Here is a 19233-nt window from a genome sequence, read left to right on the forward strand (position 1 = left end):
CTTTTACATCTTTGGTTAATTCCTAGTTTTTTTGGTTTTGTTTTTGGGTTTTTTTGGGGTTTTTTATTTTTTTTTAGGCTAATTCAGAGGGAGCTGCTTTCCTGACTTTAGTTTCAATCTTCTCATTATTGAAAAGCTATTGTTGTAAACTTGACAGCTCTGCCTGGCTCTGGAGATGGAGCTATAAGACTGAAGGCACTGAGTGAAGTGAGAATTTTACTAGAGAAAATGGCTGCCTCTTCGTCATCATCCTCAGCTGGTGGGGTCAGGAGAAACACTGTCACTGGATCTGGTTTCAGTGTCTTAGACCTTGCCCTACCATGGAAAGCCCTTTTCATCTACCCCAAAGGAGCTGGAAAGATGGTAGAAGAAGGCTCTGAGAGATGCCTCTGTAAGTCTGTATTCAGTTATCAAGTTGTATCCATGCTTAAACAGGTGAAGCATGAGATCAGCAAGTTGCTGGGATGGAAAAACTTGTGGGTTTAGTAGAAGAGCTGGAAGCTGATGAGTGTCGGTTTAAACCCATTGAGCAGCTGCTGGGGTTCACACTGTCTTCATGCTTAAACTCTGGGCCCAGGCGCTGTCCTGTGCTCTTCAGCTCAAGGCAAGTGCTCTACCACTTGGACCACAGCACCACTTCTGGTTTTCTGGTGGCTAACTGGAGATGAGTCTCACGGACTTTCCTGCACGGGCTGGCTTTGAACCTCAATCCTCAGATCTCAGCCTCCTGAGTAGCTAGGATTATAGGCATGAGCCACTGGTGCCCGGCTGGCTCATTTTTTTTTTTTTTTTGAGAAGTTTTGCATCTGTGTTCATCAAGGAGATAGGTCTATAGTTCTCTTTTCTTGATGTGACCTTATCTGGTTTGGGGATGAGTATAACACTGGCTTCATAGAATGAGTTTGGTAGTGATCCCTTCCATTTATATTTCATTGAGGAGTTTGAGGATGAATCTAAGCTTTTAACCACATGTTTATCACTCACTATGAGAGGTAGATTTTCTTTAAGTTGTCCTAAATTTAGTCCACTATGAGGTCAAGTAGGTTTGTTAGGTTCTACTGACAACATCTGTTAAGCCAGTATATATCTCTACTGTGTTCTACTTATAGGTTTCAGTGTATGTCATGTAGAGAAGTTCAATCCATACTATAATTAAGTAATTTTCCCTATTGGCTTTTTTCTTCCATACCAATGAGTCTAATTCCCTTTCTCCATCCACACAAGAGTAGACATCAGTCATAGTTGAACCAGAGATAGCATTCCTCCCCACAGGAAGCTAGTCCTGGATCACCAGTTTAGGTATAACTGCAAGGAAGGTATGTCTCATAAACCAATCTTTGGGAGGACTGGTTTCTGCCAGGAAAGTAATTAATGACGCTATTTATTTTCGATCTCTGTTGCATGGTGAACACATAGAAAACATTTATGAACAACCCACCTTGAACATAACTTGCATTCTCATGCTGAGCAAAAGGAGCAAAGAAATAGCAAGAGTCATTTCTCTAGGTAGAAGATGAAACCACTGAAACTCTCAAAAGGGAAATGAAGAACCAAACAAAATCTTCTCAATGCTTAAAGGTAGTATGATACAGAAGAAATCATTTTTTTACTGATGTACAAACATCTATTGAATACCTGTTATGGCCCAAGCACAACCCTGGAGCTGAAGATACAAATATGAAAAAGACAAATCAAAATCTTTGTCCTCTCAAAGATGGCATTCCAATATGGAAACAGACAATGAAGTAAAATATACAGCATTAGCCAGCCACTGGCTCACACCTGTAATCCTAGCTACTCAGGAGGCTGAGATCTCAGGATCACAGTTCAAAGCCAGCAGTCTGTGAGACTCTTATCTCCAATAAACCACGAGAAAACCGGAAGTGGTGCTATGGCTCAAGTGGTAGAGCACTAGCCTTGAGCTGAAGAGCTGACAGTACCCAAACCCGGAGATCAAGTCCCACAACTGACAAAAAAAAAAAAAAAAAAACACACACACACACACACAAACACACACAGAGCATTAATGCCTAAGTGCTAAGGAGAAAAATCATACAAGTAATGTTGGGGACTGAGAAGGTGGCTCAGTGGTAGAGGGCTTGTCTTGCATGCATGAGGCCCTGGTTCTATTCCTCAGCACCGCATAAGCAGAAAAAACCCAGAAGTGGCCTTACCCCCGTCAGAATAGCCCACATCCTCAAGTCAGCCAATGACAAATGCTGGAGGGGATGCGGAGAAAGAGAAACCCTATTACACTGCTGGTGGGAATGTACACTTATACAACCACTTTGGAAAGCAGTCTGGAGGGTCCTCAGAAAGCTATTGACCTCCCTTATGACCCAGTCATACCACTCCTGGGCATCTATCCTGAAGAACAGGAACCAGTATACAAGGACTCATGCACCTCCATGTTTATTGCAGCACTGTTCACAATAGCCAGGATATGGAAACAACCCAGATGTCCCACCACAGATGAATGGATCCAAAAATTGTGGTATCTATACACAATGGAATATTATGCAGCCATTAAAAAGGACAAAACAATGGCATTTGCAGGGAAACGGATGGAGCTAGAAGAAATCATATTGAGCAAGGTAAGCCAAGTGCAAAGAGACAAACGGCACATGGTCTCCCTGATAAGTGGATGTTAAATCCAAAATGTTAGGTGAGCTGGGAAGGTGGCTCAGTGGTAGAGTGCTCGCCTAGCATGCTTAAGGCCCTGGGTTCGATTCCTCAGCACCACATAAGCAGGAAAAAAAAGCCGGAAGTGGCGCTGTGGCTCAAGTGGTAGAGTGCTAGCCTTGAGCTGAAGAGCTAAGGGACAGTGCCCAGGCCCAGAGTTCAGGCCCCACGACTGGACCAAATAAACGAAACGTTAGGTGATACAACAAAATTAACAGGACTTAAGAAACAAAGGACTTCCACTCATCTGGTCGAATCACTACTAAATAACCCCATGTTGCTGATCACATGTATGGTATCTATGTGTACACCAGAGGGAAACCAGGAAGACGACACAGAACTAGAGGGAATCAGGGAAAAACATACAACAGCGGGACCAATCAGCTGCACTGGACATTGATCAAAATGAACTAAGCAACTCAATGGCAGCGATGGGAGGGAGGAAACAAGTGGGAAAGAGGGAGCAGCTGATGCTATGCAAAACAAAAGAAATGTACATATCACCCAATGTGGAAGAAATAACTGTATCGCAAAGCTCACAGAACTCATACATTACAGACCATGATAGACAATTTGCTCCATGAAAATTAGAATGTGTTTGTGACTTTAACTAAGCTTCGCTATCCCACAATACTGTAAAATTTGGGAAATTATGTAACCACTTAATCACAATAAAAAAATTTGAAAAAAATTTTTAAAAAAGACTTATTTCCAATTAACCACCAGAAAACAAGAAGTGGAGCTGTGGCTCAAAGTGGTAGACTACCACTTTGGTACAGCAAAAATTCAGCACCCACGCCCTGAGTTTAAAGCCCTACAACCATCACCACCACCACCAAGAACAAAAAAAAACTAAGCAGATGATAATATTGGCATGTTACTATTAACTGAACTGCAGATTCTCTATATTTTATCAGCTTTTCTGTAAAAGTGCTCTTTCTGTTCTAGCCTCTAATTCAGAATGCCTCAATGTCTTTTTCAGATGTCAGGTCTTTTTTGGCCTATGACAGTTTTCAGCCTTTCTTCATTTATCATGACAATGACAATCTAGTACTGTTATTTGTAGTGTAGCTTTCACTTTGGTTTCATTTTGTTCTCATGTTTAGGTTAGGGTAATTAAGAAGTTAATGTTGCTGAAGTGGTGGTGGTGGTGCCTAACACTCTTGGCTTTTCCACTCACAGCTACCACTTGTGCAACACCTCCACTTCTGTTTTTGCTGGTTAATTGGAGATAAGAGTTTCTCAGTTTTGTCTGTCTCAGTTGGCTCCAAACCATGATTCTCAAATTTCAGCCTCCTGAGTAGCTAAATTATAGGCATGAGCCACCAGAGCCCAGCATGGACATTGTTGTTATTGTTTTTATTTGGTGCCAGTCCTCACACTTGAACTCAGGGCCTGGGTGTTGTCCCTGAACTCTTTTGCTCAAGGCTCGCTCTCTACCAGACTTAAGCCACAGGTCCACTTTCAGCTTTTTTTGGTGACTAATTGAAGATAAGCGTCTTATGAACTTTCCTACCTCAGCTAGGTTTGAACCATGATTCTCAGATTTTAGACTCCTGAGTAACTAGGATTACAGGTGTGAGACACTGGTGCCCAGACTGATTACTGGTTTTGAGAATAATGCCACAGAGTTGAAGTGCCCTTGTCTCTCTTCATAACAGAGGACAAATATATCCACATGACAACACTGGTAATGATCCAGGTAGAAATCTGGTAGCTCCTAACTGCTCCTACCTGGATCTATTCTACAGAAGTAAATCACTAAGTCTAGCCCATATTCAAAAAGATATAAACTAAATTTCCTGGAGCAGAGAATATATACATATATTATTGGATTTCTTCTGTATGAAAGACCTCTTCTCCAATTATTTATTCAATCATTTATTTGTATAAATTTGGACTCATGTAGATGTGTATTATACTTTGGCTTATAATCCAGAGGTACTGCTACTGTTTGGATACAGTTTAATAATGTCTCCTAAAGACCCATTGTTGGAAGCTTGGTTCCCAGTGATAATGCTGAGTGGTGATAAGACCTTTAAGATGTGGGGGCCTAATGAGAAGTTATTACATCATTATGCCACTGCCCTCAAAATGACTAAATGTTTTTCTCTTGGGATTCTTGTTAGTTCCTTCAAGATGGTTATTATAAAAGTGCAAGCCAGGCTCCCTTCTGCTTCTTGGCTTTGTCTTTCCATATGATCTCTTCCTTTCACACATATTTCCATCACTATGGTACCACTCAACATGAGGTCCTTATCAGAGTAAAACTTATGCTGGAGCTTTGCTCTTGAACCTCTGAAACTGTGAAAACATATATTTTATGTAACATAAACATTATATATAAACATATACATATATATGTATATACTTAGGCATTTTGTTATAACAATAGATAACTACCTAACACAACTATCTTATTTTGTTACTTAAATTACTCCAGCTTCTGAGACTGGAAGAGGAGGTCATTTCTAGTGAAGACCTAAGAGAAATGAGGGAGCCAGGCACAAAGCTATCTAGGCGAGGGTATAGGAAAAGGAATAGAAGGGAGAACATTAACAACTAAAATTAGAGAGGTAATGGTGAGCTATATCTAGGGTTATTTTAGCCATGGATTTTTACTATATAAGAAAGAACATCAAAAGATATTTTTGAGCACAGGAATACATGTCACTGGCTGCTGTGTTAAGAATTGACTGTAGGCAATGAGGAGAGAGATTACTAAGGGTCTACACTAAAATAATCCAAATGAGAGATAATGGCATCAATACAGGGTGATGAGTAGTCATCAAATTCAGAAAATATTTCAAAACCAAGCTGTCAGAAAAGAATAGAATGTAGGGTGTTAGAAAAAGAATTGAGTCAAGAATGGCTGCAAAATTTGACCTGAGTAATTGAAGGATAAAGTTGCCATTAACTGAGGCTGCAAAAAGTTACAAAACTCAATTTTAGACACATTAAATCTGAGATGCTCAACCAAGCAGAGATCAACTACTAGGTCAACAGATCTAGAATTCAGAAGAGTCAGTCTTGGCGATTAAAGGGAAAAAAAGAGAAAGGAAATAGAAAAAGAACTTGGAGTTATCACATATAGATGAAATGTACTGTTATTAGACTAGATGAGATCACTGTGGGCATAAAACATAACAGAGAACAACAAAAGTTCAAGGGCTGAACCTGGAGTACTATAGCATGGGAGGGGCAGATCTTATCTGCCCTTTTTTGTTCTTACCCACTATGCAACTACTACTGTTCTAGATCCTATTACTCTCAGAAGCTAATATACAAGCTTAGTTAATATACAAGCTTACTTCTCCCTTGTCTGTCTACAGTTCTCAACCCCAAGTCTGTTCCTGTATTGCTATACATATGATGGCCATCATTAGATAGTCATTATTGCTATCAACCTTTGGAAAGCTGTTTGTCCCACATGGAAACCTTCTCCATTCATCTCATCAAATGCCAGCTCTTTTTAAGTCATAAATAATGCCTTCTCTCTGAAATTATCTTACTACTCTCATAATGAATGAGTACAGTCTTCAAAGCACTAATGACTAAAAATTCTGAGCCTCTGTATACTTACTATCTGTACAGCTAGATATTTATTATTTGTTGACCTGTGTAGTTAGTGAACTTTACCTATTAATACCATAATTTCCTTTAAGTAGAACAACACAGTTGGGTGTAATGGTAAACAACTACAATCCCAGGACTCAAGAGACTAAGAATCAAGAGGATCAGAATTTAAAGTTAGCCTGGGACACACAGTAAATTCAAGGCCAGTCTACTGGGTAGGGATAAAGTTCAGTTGTAGATCACTTGCTTAGCCTGAACAAGGCCCTGGGTTTGATTCCAAGCATGACCTAGAGAAAGGAGGGAAATGGGGGGGGGGGGGGGGAGGTGAGGGAAGAAGGAGAAAAGAGGAAAAGGGAAAAAAGAAAAAGCCAGAAGTGGTGGTACCCATCTGTAATCCTAGCTACTTGAGGAAGCAGAAGAACAGAAAGTCTGAGGCTAGCCCAGGCAGGCAAAGATAGCCTGGGCTAACACCTACAAGGTTGCCAGTGGCTAACATCTATAATTCTAGTTACTTAAAAGGCTAACATCTGAGACTCAAAATTCAAAGCCAGCCCAAGCAGGAAAGTTGGTGAGACTTTTTATTTATTTTTTGCTGGTCTTGATACTTGAACTCTGAGCATGGGTGCTATCCCTGAGCTTCTTTTGCTAAAGGCTAGCATTCTACTACTTGAGCCACAGCACTACTTCAAGCTTTTTTTGAGTAGTTTATTAGAGATAAGAGTCTCATGGACTACCTGGGCTGGCTTTAAACCTTGATCCTTAGATCTCAGCCTTCTGAGTAGCTAGGATTATGGGCGGGAGCCATTATCACCTGGCTTTGGTAATACTTTTTTGTCCAATTAACCACCAAAAAGCCAGAAGTGGAGCTGTGGCTCAAATGGTAGAGCACCAACATTGAGTAAAAAAGCTAAAGGACCACTCAGGTCTTCTTGAGTCCAAGCTCCCGTACTGATGCATGTGTGCATGCACACACATTCACACTTGTGTGCGCGTATGCACACACAAAACCCTATAAAGGACTAGTGGTGTGGCTCAAATAGTAGAGTACTTGCCCAACAAGTCCCTGAGTTCAACTCCCCTTCCCTAGGGGGGAGAAAAGAGGGAGAGAAGGAGAAAAAAAGAATACCAGCCTTTCTGTTCCCCCAACAACAGCATTTGTGGGTTATTTCCTCTTTAACTCTGTAGTCCAGTTAGTTATATCAGGTCTATCAAGAGAGAGTCTCCTCCATTTGGGCCCTGACTTGGACACAGGTAAGCAAAGCACTCAGTAACTGCTCACTCTGAAAAGAGGTTGATAATAATGTCTTTGTTCTTGGGACATTTTATTTTGACACAAAACAATGAAAACATATATTCTACATTTGCTACCTTGTTTACTTGAAACTAGTCATTTCCTGGTCAAAGACCAGGACCAACAGACAGTAAATCCCAAGGTATTTGATGTGAGGTACAGAGGAGAGACACTCAACTACTAGGGACACCAAACATTCCAGAAGAGAGGTCGACTTGCTGAGATGCTGGGAAAAAGAATCAGAAAGGACAAGAACTTCTACACTGGCAAATCCTTTCTAGGAACATAGAGGATAAATAAAAACATATACAAGAACATTCACTGAAAAAATTATTTGCAACAGTGAAAAACGAAGTTACCTAAAATCCCCCAAAATAATCAAGTCAGTATAATTTGTTGTATTCATACTGTACCCACAAAATGTACACTGTTTGCCTCATCATATGGCAGAGGTTCTAACTTTCAGTGTTCTCCATTCCTAAAACAAAAATATCTGTCTTAAAATAGTAAGCACAGTATGACAGCACTTTTTGTAACAACAACTGGAAGAACATAGCCATAATGTTAATTTTATATCTGCATAGTGAAATTCAGATGATTTTTTTGTTTTCGTTACTGTTTTCCTTTGTGCTCTGTTTCCCAAGTTTTCTGCTTTGAACCACATTACTCTTTCAGCAGGGGGTAAAAAAGCCATTTTGAAAACAAGCATGAGAGAGCCAAATTCTCAACAACCCAAACATTTGATGCAAACTGGCTCCTCTTTCAATATAAAATGCAGGCAGATATAACCTTCCTCTTACACCCTTCCCTCTGCCACACACACACTCAAGACAGAAATCTCAGGACAAGAGCTTCTTAAGTTCTTATTGATCTTTTGTCTCCCACCCCAGAATTTTCAATACTCTGTTAAGCATATATCCAGGTGTTTATTCATAAACACAAAAAGAAGGAAGAAAGTGAAAACAGATACCACCAATGCAATAACACTGCTTTAGGAGAAGAGCCCTTCCTCCCCATCTCAGACCAGGTTCTTTATCTCTAGCTATCACACAGGAATTAGATTAGAATAATCTCAGAGTAGATTAATACTGACTCTGCACAACATTCATCGTTTGCCTTTCTTTGCTTTCTCTCTTCTTAAAAGGTGATCTTGGCTTTTAGCTAGTATAATGTGCCATACTGAACCAGCCTGCCAGTCTGCAGAGAATCAGCAGAGAATGAATTTGAATAATAAAAGCCAGAACAAGGTGATACCTTGGAGAGAGACTTGGTGTAGTAACGGCAATTTAGAACCTCATTTCACTAGCTAATGCAGTCGTTGAAGACATTAGCCTAATTTTTGCCAGGAGAGTCCAGCAACCCAGCAGTACTAAACATAGGCACAGAGGACTGTGCTTGACTCAGAGACAGTGTGTGGAGAATGAAATTAGCAGCACTGCACTTCTGGTGCAGAAAAAAAGCAAGTCCTCACTCCCCTCCCCTAAGTCATCACGAACCATGTTTAGAATGAAATACACAGAATGTATGAGAGCGCCAGTACAAGTTCAAGGGAAACAAGGACAGAGAAAAGACTCCTGTCAACATATATAGGCTACTAGAAAATTTATTCCAAAGGACAATAAATAAACACAGCCCCACAGCAGATCATGTGATTGCTACAAACCTGTGAAAGCTCCAAAACCTGTTGACAGGTCATGTAGCTGAAGCAAACATAGTGGTAAGGCACATAGCAAGCACTCAAACACCTTAGGACTTAAACTCTCCCCATAAGTATATCTATCACATATCCGGGAGGTACAAGACAGTCAAACTACTAGAGACCAACTTTTAAGGAGAAGAAAAACTTGCTTGGGTGGGGAGGATAGGAAATGAGAGGCTGGACACCCCAAACTCCACCCAAGAAGCATACACAATGAAGTAAGCAGTGTAGGGATAGGGAAATAGCACTTGCTCTTCACACACACAGCCTGCCTGCCAAAATTTACTGGATGGCAGGAGTCCTTGAAGTGTGGGCGAGAACTGAGTCAGATTATAAATCTCCTTTTTACTAAACTGCATGTGAAAACCTCCTCCATCTCAGGAAGGGAAGGTGGAGAAGAGAAGGGTGACATGTAGAGAAGGTGGTGGTCTTAATTGGAAGTAAAGATTTCATTCCATTGCTAGAGTGATCTCCTCAAATGAAAGAAGACCCATTCCAGAAGAAATTAGTAAACCAGAGGGGCTAGGCTGTGACTCTGGATGGAGTAAAAGTACCACTGCCATGAAACTGTATCATTGCAGTGTTGATAATTTCCCTGTAAGAAGCAAAAATTCCCATAATCATAAATTAATTCCTCACTGCAACTTTAGAAATCTATCCCCCGGGCTGGGAAGGTGGCTCAGTGGTAGAGTGCTTGCCTCACATGCATGAGGCCCTGGGTTTGATTCCTCAGCACCAGATAAGCAGAAAAATCCCTCTTAAAAAGAATAAATAAAAATTAGAAACTCTAAAAGCTCAGCACTGGAAGCATAATTAAGGGAGATTTTGAACAGTGCCCTGAGGCAGGACATACAAGAATAGGGTAGACAGGAATTATATATACTTAGGAAGCTCATTTAGGGGAATGGGCTCTGCATAATGTATGCAGGCCCTGGAGTGCAGACACTCCCTCCTGGCAGCCTGTTCACAGGCAGGCTGTGAGCTGAGACACTGGCAGATGGCTGCCCTGGTGGCAATTGTGTATGCTCCAATGGCCTCCTCTGGTCCACCCTTGAGTCCAGACTTTGCTCCCACAAGAGGTGAGGAACACCAGTAGACATTAGCCCCAAAGAATAATGCCTTTCCCTGGAGAAGGTAAACACTTCCATCAGAAGGCAGAAGGCAGCACAAGGCAATTTCTCTCTGTGAAGGGAAAAGAAGCTACAAGCATGAAGTTGCTCCCTCAAAAGAGACAGATGATCTCTGCAAGCCAAGCGGTGCCAAGCCATCTGTAAAGGGTTTGCACATCCATCAGCACAAGGGGCTGGAGATGGAGAAGGAAGCAGAAGAAGGAAGGCTGGTTTAGGACTCTGGCCTCAGCAACCCACAAAGGGGAAGCTAGTCTTCTCTCCAGTAGGATTCTAGCATGGTTGATTTTCAGCAGATTCTTTCTCTTCTATCCCAGACATTCCTAGCCCTCCCAATACATGCCTACAATCTGTCCATTTCAAGGTTTTGCAATCACAAACTTTCAGTTATGATTTTCTTTAAGTCAAATATTTTCCCCTCCCACCAACATTCTCCACCTTTTTGTTTAGTCAAATGTAAAAAAGAAAAATGACAGTTCACTATTCTTCGCCTAAAATAACCCATAGAGAAATAGCTTATGAACTCGCTCTTCATACAGTACATAATTCAGAGCCCAGCCATTTATTACTATACTGAGTAATCCATATATGTCCCAAGGGTCTGACAATAAAATTTGTAAATCAATAGCAAAAAGCAGTACACTTTAGCCACTGAGTTAAAATACAGAGAACATTTTTAGCATTGATTTTTTTAACTTAGAAAATATGATCTTTTATGAATAAATGCTTATAAAGGAAGGTACATGCTAGAATACAAGACATTATACCCCCCCCACTCCCTTAGACAGCTAACTTCAATGCAAAAATAAAAACTACAACTCACATGCTCCCAATGATAAAGGCTTTCTTCTACAAACCCTGCTATTAGCATGACAGGGATTGCCATATATGTCATTTAAAAAAAAGTACATGTACCTTTGCATTCAAGAAAAGCAAACAAAATACCTGCTTTCTGCAAGAGCACATAAAATGGAAAAAAATAATAAATTATTGCAGATCTGGGTTTGAGCTTATTTTTCTTTCTTCTAGATGATCAACAGTGAGCACAGAGATAAGATCCAAAAACATATTGCCATAATGATTGGTGCTTAGATAGAGGGATAAAACAGGCAGAATTTATTTATATTTCAAGGAACAAAGACAAGTGTCCTGATCACTCAAATCTACACAGTTTTAATGACAGAAGAGTGGCTTCTTCCCCATTTCTATATAGTACTGCTACAGCATCAGACCTGAGGCACATGTCCACAATGTTATATGACCATTTATCTGCCTGAAACAGAACACTGATAAGGAAGCAGGTGGTTTACAGGGACTACAAGGCAGGCATTGGGTTTTCTAGTGAGAGCCCTCACTCCACCATGGTACGTAAGATCAAGCCAGGTATTGACTGTTAAACCACACAGGGTGGACTGATGAGTTTCATTTTGACCTAGGTCACCCAGACAACCACTTACTTCAACCTTTTATTCTGAGTTATAGACTTGCAGAAACAAGTACAGAGTTCTTATATACCCCTCACCTGAATTTCCCTGATATTAACATCTTATGTAACTATAGAACGATTATCAAAACTAAGAAGCTAGCATTGGTGAAACAGTAATAGTAACCTTTTAGTTGATTCAAATTTCACTTATTTTTCCACTAACTTTCTTATTCTGTTCCAGAATCTACAGTAACAAACTGTATCTAGTTGTCACACCTCTTTAGTGTCCTCCAACCTGTGAGAGTTTGTGTTTACCTTTCTAGACCAAGACACACTTGACAGAGTACTGGCCAGCATTTTACTATTTTTGTTTGTCGATGTCTACCTTCCTGCTCCCATCCTTCATACCTGTGTTAGAACTCAGGGCTTTGTGCTCATATAGGCCGGCCCTCTAGCCACTTGAGCTATGGCTCCAGTCCTTTTGCTATTGTTTCTGAGACAGGGTACCATTTTTTTTTTGGCAGAACTGGACTAGACTGCAATCTTCTTAATAATACTTAGCCGGGCGCTGGTGGCTCATGCCTGTAATCCTAGCTACTCAGGAGGCTGAGATCTGAGGATCGCGGTTCAAAGCCAGCCCGGGCAGGAGAGACCGTGAGACTCCTATCTCCAATAAACCACCAGAAAACCGGAAGTGGCGCTGTAGCTCAAGTGGTAGAGCGCTCGCTTTGAGCTGAAGAGCTGAGGGACAGCGCCCAGGCCCGGAGTTCAAGCCCCACGACAAAAAAAAATAATAATAATAATAATACTTTCCATCACAGTTGAGATGACAGGTGCCACCATACCCATTGCTTTCTGTTGAGATGAGGTCTTGGAAACATTTAGCCTGGGCTAGCTTCAAACTATTTTCAGCGTAGCTAGTATTAAAGACAGGAGCCACCAGTGCCCAACCTGTTGTCTACTCATATTAAATACAACAGAAACAGAAGCAGCTGGGCAAGAGAGTTATGTACCATTGGACTACATATACAAGATCTGATCCCCAATAATGCAAGAAAACAGAAATAAAAGCTGATGTTCAGATATTATTACTATATACCTGGCACTACAGTAAATCTCTTGATTATTTACTACTTAAATGGTCCTCTGAAATAGGTATTATAACACTCCCTATTTTATAGATGGGCATATTTCATTAAACCTATGTGAAATTAACTTACATATAACTACCCAACTGTGAAAAACACAGACAAGGGACGACCCTAAGTAGGATGATTCTACACATCATACCTTCTGCTACATTCAAGGTCCATAACCTGGGCTCTGGCCATTCCCTCTCAAAAGATCTTGATTTGCTAATAAAAGGGCATTCTAAGCTTTGGGGAGTTGTTTTATTTTATTTTCAAGGGAGACAAATTTCGCTTTAGTTTCTAATTCTGTCCATGCAACTATAATATTTCTAATTCTGCATATGCAACTATAAGATTTCTTTTAACAAGATGTATGTTCTTAGAATAAAAACAAAGAGGCCATTGTTCTGAGACCTCACTTTTGCCTACTATCAGACAAAGGAGAACGTATGCTCAGAAAGGAAGGAGTATGAGCAGAAAGGAAAGAAAGGAAGGGATGGAGGGAGCGAGGGTTGGTGAAAGAGAGAATGAAAAAAACGTTAAAAACAAAAGAAGTGAGAAGAAAAGACCTCTAACAAAGACTTTGTAAGTGTATGGACATGAAGAATGCAGTCAAGAATTCGTTGTAAATACTATAAAGAAAAATAAGGGAAGAAGTAGGTGGGGAGGGTGAGAATATTGAAAGGGGTGACACTGATCAAGATATATTGTAATCATAAACTGATTTGTTAAATGGCAACTCCTTTGTACAATTAATTTTTTAATAAAAAAAAACCTTCCTACATACTCTTTCATTTTCTCTGTGTGTGTATGTGTGTATGAGAGAGAGAGAGAGAGAGAGAGAGAGAGAGAGAGAGAGAGAGAGAGAGAGAGAGAGAGAGAGAGAGAGAGAGAGAGAGAGAGAGACCAGGATCGCTTGCAATATGAGCTGATACCAACTCTTAAGCATGAAATTCCTTGGGAAAGCTAAAGGTACCTAAACCATTCATACAGCATAGGGTGTGAATGTCAATGGATCCAGCTGTGTGAAACAGGCTAGGAAGAACTCCAGCACACTCTAAGATTTGGATTTTTTTTTTAATGCTATAACCTTAGATCACTCAGTTTCATAGACTTGATTTTTCCCAAATTCTCTCTCTGGCAATGATAACATGGTTTTTCCTCTCATTCTAAATGATCAGTGAAATACACAATTGGAAGGGTTGGCTTGAAAGCCATTTCTCTGATGGTTGTAGAATCAAGAAAATATTCCACCAGCCACACACATTCCCATCTATCTATCCCTGCCCCAGCCATTCAGCTTCAGGTAGTAGCCATCATAGCAATGCACAAAAGGAGCAAAGATGTATAAGAGAAAAAGGATAAGGTTTGAGAGGATAAAAACCAGAATAAAAAGATTAGTTTGTTCAAATAGCCACTATAAAAAACAAGACATGCATAAGCAGAATCAAATGAAGCAAACAAATACATGAAAAAAAAAAGTAAAATCTTTGACTTTTCTTCCTATTATTCCTCTTCACCTCTTAAAGGGCATTTCTAACCCCAGCATAAGGAGGGGCTCCTATAATTTTAACATTCCATCTGGCTACCCTTAATGCCAGCTTTGTAAAAGAATCTCTTTGAGATCTACAACGTGATACCTACTTCCAATGTATCTCTAAGCTAGCTTTTTTAAGCAAACAGTGTAAGTTGAAATGCTCATGGTCTGTAGTGAACAATTCCTTCAGTCTCTCCATCTGTATCTAACCCAGTGGGATTTAAAGCTAACTAAAAGTCCTCAAAGCATACTATATACAGGGTCACTTAACTCCACCATATTTAGAAACATATGGATCTATTCCAAAAATCTAATCTAGAAAACCAAGATGGAGTAGCTAAAATAGCTTGGCACTACCTGAATAACTACCTCCTCCCTCTTCATGTCAACAGCCTACAAACTTCAGATTATTCTGCTCCCTTAGACTTCAAAGGATATTATTTCTAGATGATCTCCCTACAGTTTCTGTCTGTGAAAGGAAATTCTAGGGAAGCAATGAAATTTGAGGTCCCTACATTGAAAGGTCAGGGGCTCCAAAAGTTATCAACGTAAAATGCAATAATTCCCTTAAGAACTCCCTTACATAACCTATACAAAATACCTAGTACAGGGGACTCAAAATAAAAAGGGTTCTTTTCTTTTTCACCCAACTACTAGACAATTCCTGAGTCTTTTTAAATTTTTTGTCCTTTTTAAAAATTATCATCTTTAAGTAGTTGTACAAAGGAGTTCCATTTAACAAAGCCATATGAATATATCTTGATTGATGTCACCCCTTTCAACATTTTCACCCATCCCTCCCCTACATACCCCTTCTTTTCCTCTTCTTAATTTGTAGGCTATAATTGGATTCTTGTCTGCATTTTCCCCTCTTCATTCATCTACCTTTTTCCCTTGACCCCACCCCACCACTTTTGATTATCCACTTCATTTTACTTTAATTTTGGTTTTCTAAAGAATTACACTAGTTGAGATCTCCCTTGAATCTATCACATTTTAGTTAATACATTTATACACACTTGCCTATCACCCAACACACATACTTTGAGTCTGTAAGCTAAATCTATCTTTCATGTATAAGAGAAAACATGCATCTTTTGTCTCTCTGGGCCTGATTTACTTAATCTTTCTATTTCTTTACAAATGGTACAATATCATTCTTTCTAATGGTTGAGTAAAATTCAATTGTGATATATATATGTGTGTATATATACACACACACACATATATATATCACATTGATATATATATATGTGTATATACACACACACACACACACACACACACACACACACACACACACACACACACACACACACACACACACACACACACACACACACACACACACACACACATATATATCACATTTATCAATTGAGAGGCATTTGGGTTGATTCTATAACTTGGCTATAGTGAATAGTACTGCACTAAACATGGTTGTGCTGGTGGTTTTACTGTATCCTGGTTTGCAATCTTTTGGATGAATTCCCAGGAATAGAATTACTTGGGTCTATGCTTAATGTTTTAAGGAACTTCCACACTACTTTTCCAGAGTCATTGAACAAGTTTACATTCCCACCAACAGTATATTAGGGTTCCTTATTATTATTATTATTATTATTATTATTATTATTATTATTATTATTATTATTATTGCCAGTAGTTGGGCCTGAACTCTGGGCCTGGGCACTGTCCCTCAGCTTTTCAGCTCAAAGCTAGCGCTCTACCACTTGAGCCACAGTGCCACTTCCAGCTTTTTTTTTTATGCTTATGTGGTGCTGAGGAATCGAACCCAGGGCCTCATGCATGCAAGGCAAGCACTCTACCACTGAGTCACCTTCCCAGCCCCTGGGTTCCTTTTTAACTGCATGCTTCCCAGTATTGTTTTCTTGATAATGGCCACTCTAACTTGGGTGAGATGGAATCTCAGTGTTGTTTTGATTTGCATTTCCTTATGGCCACAAATGATGAGCATTTCTTTGTGTGCAATTCCTAGGTCTTATTCTCCTTAATCATTGTTAGCCATGAGATGCTAAATAACCCCTTCTTTTGCTAAAAGTTTGACTTAGAAAACCAGAAAATGCTGCAAGAGGTTAACAAAATGATGTTTGTGCCATATTTAAGGGCTCCTTAGATAGGGACAAGGGATAATTTTCTCTCTTCACCTACAGGGGGCAACCTTATAAATATACCATATTACTAATCCATAAAAATTCACCTTTGCCCAGATAAAGTAATTGTGGCCACAAGTAATCAAATCTGAAAAAATTTTAATCCAAAAAAAAAGAATGGTTCTCTTTATCCAAACAATTGGTTTATACATACCATAACAGATTGTTCTGGGAATTAAAAAATAAAACTCAATCTTGCTTTGCCTAAATGAACATATTATGGGAAAGAAGGCAAGATCATAAGTTGACAAACAGTAACAATATCCCAACAAAACCCCAACATAAACAGAAATATAATCAGCCCTACTAGAGCACATGCAACAAAACACAAGTCCTCCTTCATTGTGGTTCTTCCCAATACTTGATATAAGTGGCTAGCAGGGAATGGGGCTATTGCCACTGGTCTCAAAGAGTCCTCTAGATTTTCCCTGTCTTCAGAAAGAAGGTTGGAGCAGGTTCAAAGGAGTTGTCCTGAGCTAGGATGTGGCTCAGTAGCAAAGCGCTTGCCTAGCAAGTACAGTGTCATGGGTTGGATCCCCAGTACCAAAAAGGACAAAAAATACAGTTTAAAACAACAACAAACAAACAAACAAACAAAAAGGGTTGTCCTACAAGTCTCTACTTTGCCGGAAATCAGCCTTCTTCCTCACTAAGCCCCATTGGTCAGACCAAAACCCCATGGACAACTCAACAGTCTCTGAAGTAATCTGTCCATCATTCCTCAAGCCTGGGCTATCACTTTCACATTGTCCAGGACTCAGATTGCTTATATCACCAATCTCTCTGGTCCTTGCCCACCACAAAGTCAGGCTGTCATGTATCTACTGGATCCTTCCTAATGTCAAGTGATGTTGAGCTCTCTCCAAGAACCTTTCCAAGTGCAGTGATTCTTCCTAACATTCCATTTCTCAAGAATGCAACTGAGCCCCTTTTTCATTTACCAGAGCACCCTCAACTTGGCTCCGAATATTGAACACATCTAAAAGAGCCCCCTCAATTTCCTTTCCTATCTCTCTTTTCCATGTTCCTTCCAGCTCTTGCTTCTAATTTCTAAGGCTCATCCTACCCAAGAGACCAAGACTCTTTCATCTGCTATCTAATCACATTGCCCCATCCTCTCTGGAATTTTTAAAAATCTGTCAACATGACTCCTTTCCATTTGCCTTCTAAGTCACACAAAACTCTAAGTATCAGTACTTCTGTGACGCTTTTTCTTCAGGACCTGCTGTGCTGTTACAGATGTTGCTCTCTGGGGATCTTCCTATACCATAGTACATATAGGCAAACCTCTGTCATGCTTGCTTGTGCTCCCCAACATCAAGCATCATGGTTGGATGCAAGTATGAGCTTAACAAATGTAACATGAAATGAAGCTGTTTTTGTTGTGGTCTTCAATGCTCTCCTACTCTTTTAGTTTTCTTCTACTTGTTCTCAAACTCCTCAAACCTAGGCATTCTCATCATCCTTCTTTACTTCCTCATTTCCTGCCACAACCCCTAGCTAGACTCAATGTTATATTTACTTTCCCACCTTTAAACCTATTGGCATGTCAGTTTTCACCTCTGTCCCTGCCTCCATCTCTAATTAACTAGATGCTATCCACCGTCACCATCTCATTGTTTCCCAACATATATTTGCCTTTCTAACCAAACAGATTTACCATCACCTCACATCTGTCTTTTAAAAAAATTTCATTTATTATTCTAAGTAGTTGTACAAGGGGTTTCAACATGTCAGTTTGTTAGTACAATGCATCTTGATCAATGTCACCCTTTCCATCATTTTCCCTTTTCTCAATCCCACCCACCCCCACAATGTATCTACTTCCATTTTCACATATATACATTGAATATTTTGACTGCATTTGCCCACCCTTCCTCTCTCCATTTGTCTAACCCCCTCCACTTGACTTCACTCCAGTTGGCAACACATGTTCCAGCTTCCTGGTATATATTTTGTTTAACTGTAAGTTGGTTGTTCAAAGGAGTCACACTACTGGAATCATCTCCTGCATATACCAGTTTTAGTTTAATATATTTCGTGTATATATACATATAGCCCTGTATTTGTTTTCATATGTATTTGTAATTTAGCTCTAACTTCCATATATGAGAGAAAATATGCATCCTTTGTCTCTCTGAGCCTGACTTTACTTAACATTTTTTTTCAGGCCCATCCATCTTCCTGCAAATAACAGATCATTATTCCTGATGGAGGAGTAAAATTCCATTGTACATACATACATACATACATACATATATGCATACATACATATACACACGTACCATATTTTCTTGATCTATCTTATACTAAAGGGCATGTAGGCTGTTTCCATAATTTTGGCTATGGTGAATGCAATGGTGAGTACAATTTTGACTATGGTGAGTGCAGCAATGAATATGAGTATGCAAACGTCTTTACTGTATCCTGACTTGTAACCTTTTGGATAAATGCCCAAGAATGGTATCACTGGATCATAGTATTTCTGTTTCTTCTTTTTGAGGAATCTCCAAACTGCCTTCTACAGAGGTTGCACCAATTGAATTACCACCAGCAGTATGTAAGAGAAAAAAAAGAGAAGTCCAATATCC

At 39.7% G+C, this 19233-nt stretch overlaps 1 protein-coding gene and 1 pseudogene across 2 annotated transcripts in view; one reads left to right on the plus strand and one right to left on the minus strand.

The window, feature by feature from the left end:
- Sil1 (SIL1 nucleotide exchange factor) overlaps positions 1–19233 on the minus strand; it is a 264404-nt gene that overhangs the window by 138645 nt on the left and 106526 nt on the right. The gene's annotated exons all lie outside the window — the stretch shown is intronic.
- On the plus strand, positions 229–12054 carry LOC138837265 (anaphase-promoting complex subunit 16 pseudogene; annotated as a pseudogene).

Source organism: Dipodomys merriami, unplaced genomic scaffold, assembly GCF_024711535.1.
Source record: "Dipodomys merriami isolate MVZ:Mamm:240054 unplaced genomic scaffold, mDipMer1.0.p SCAF_27, whole genome shotgun sequence".
NCBI classification, from domain to species: domain Eukaryota; kingdom Metazoa; phylum Chordata; class Mammalia; order Rodentia; family Heteromyidae; genus Dipodomys; species Dipodomys merriami.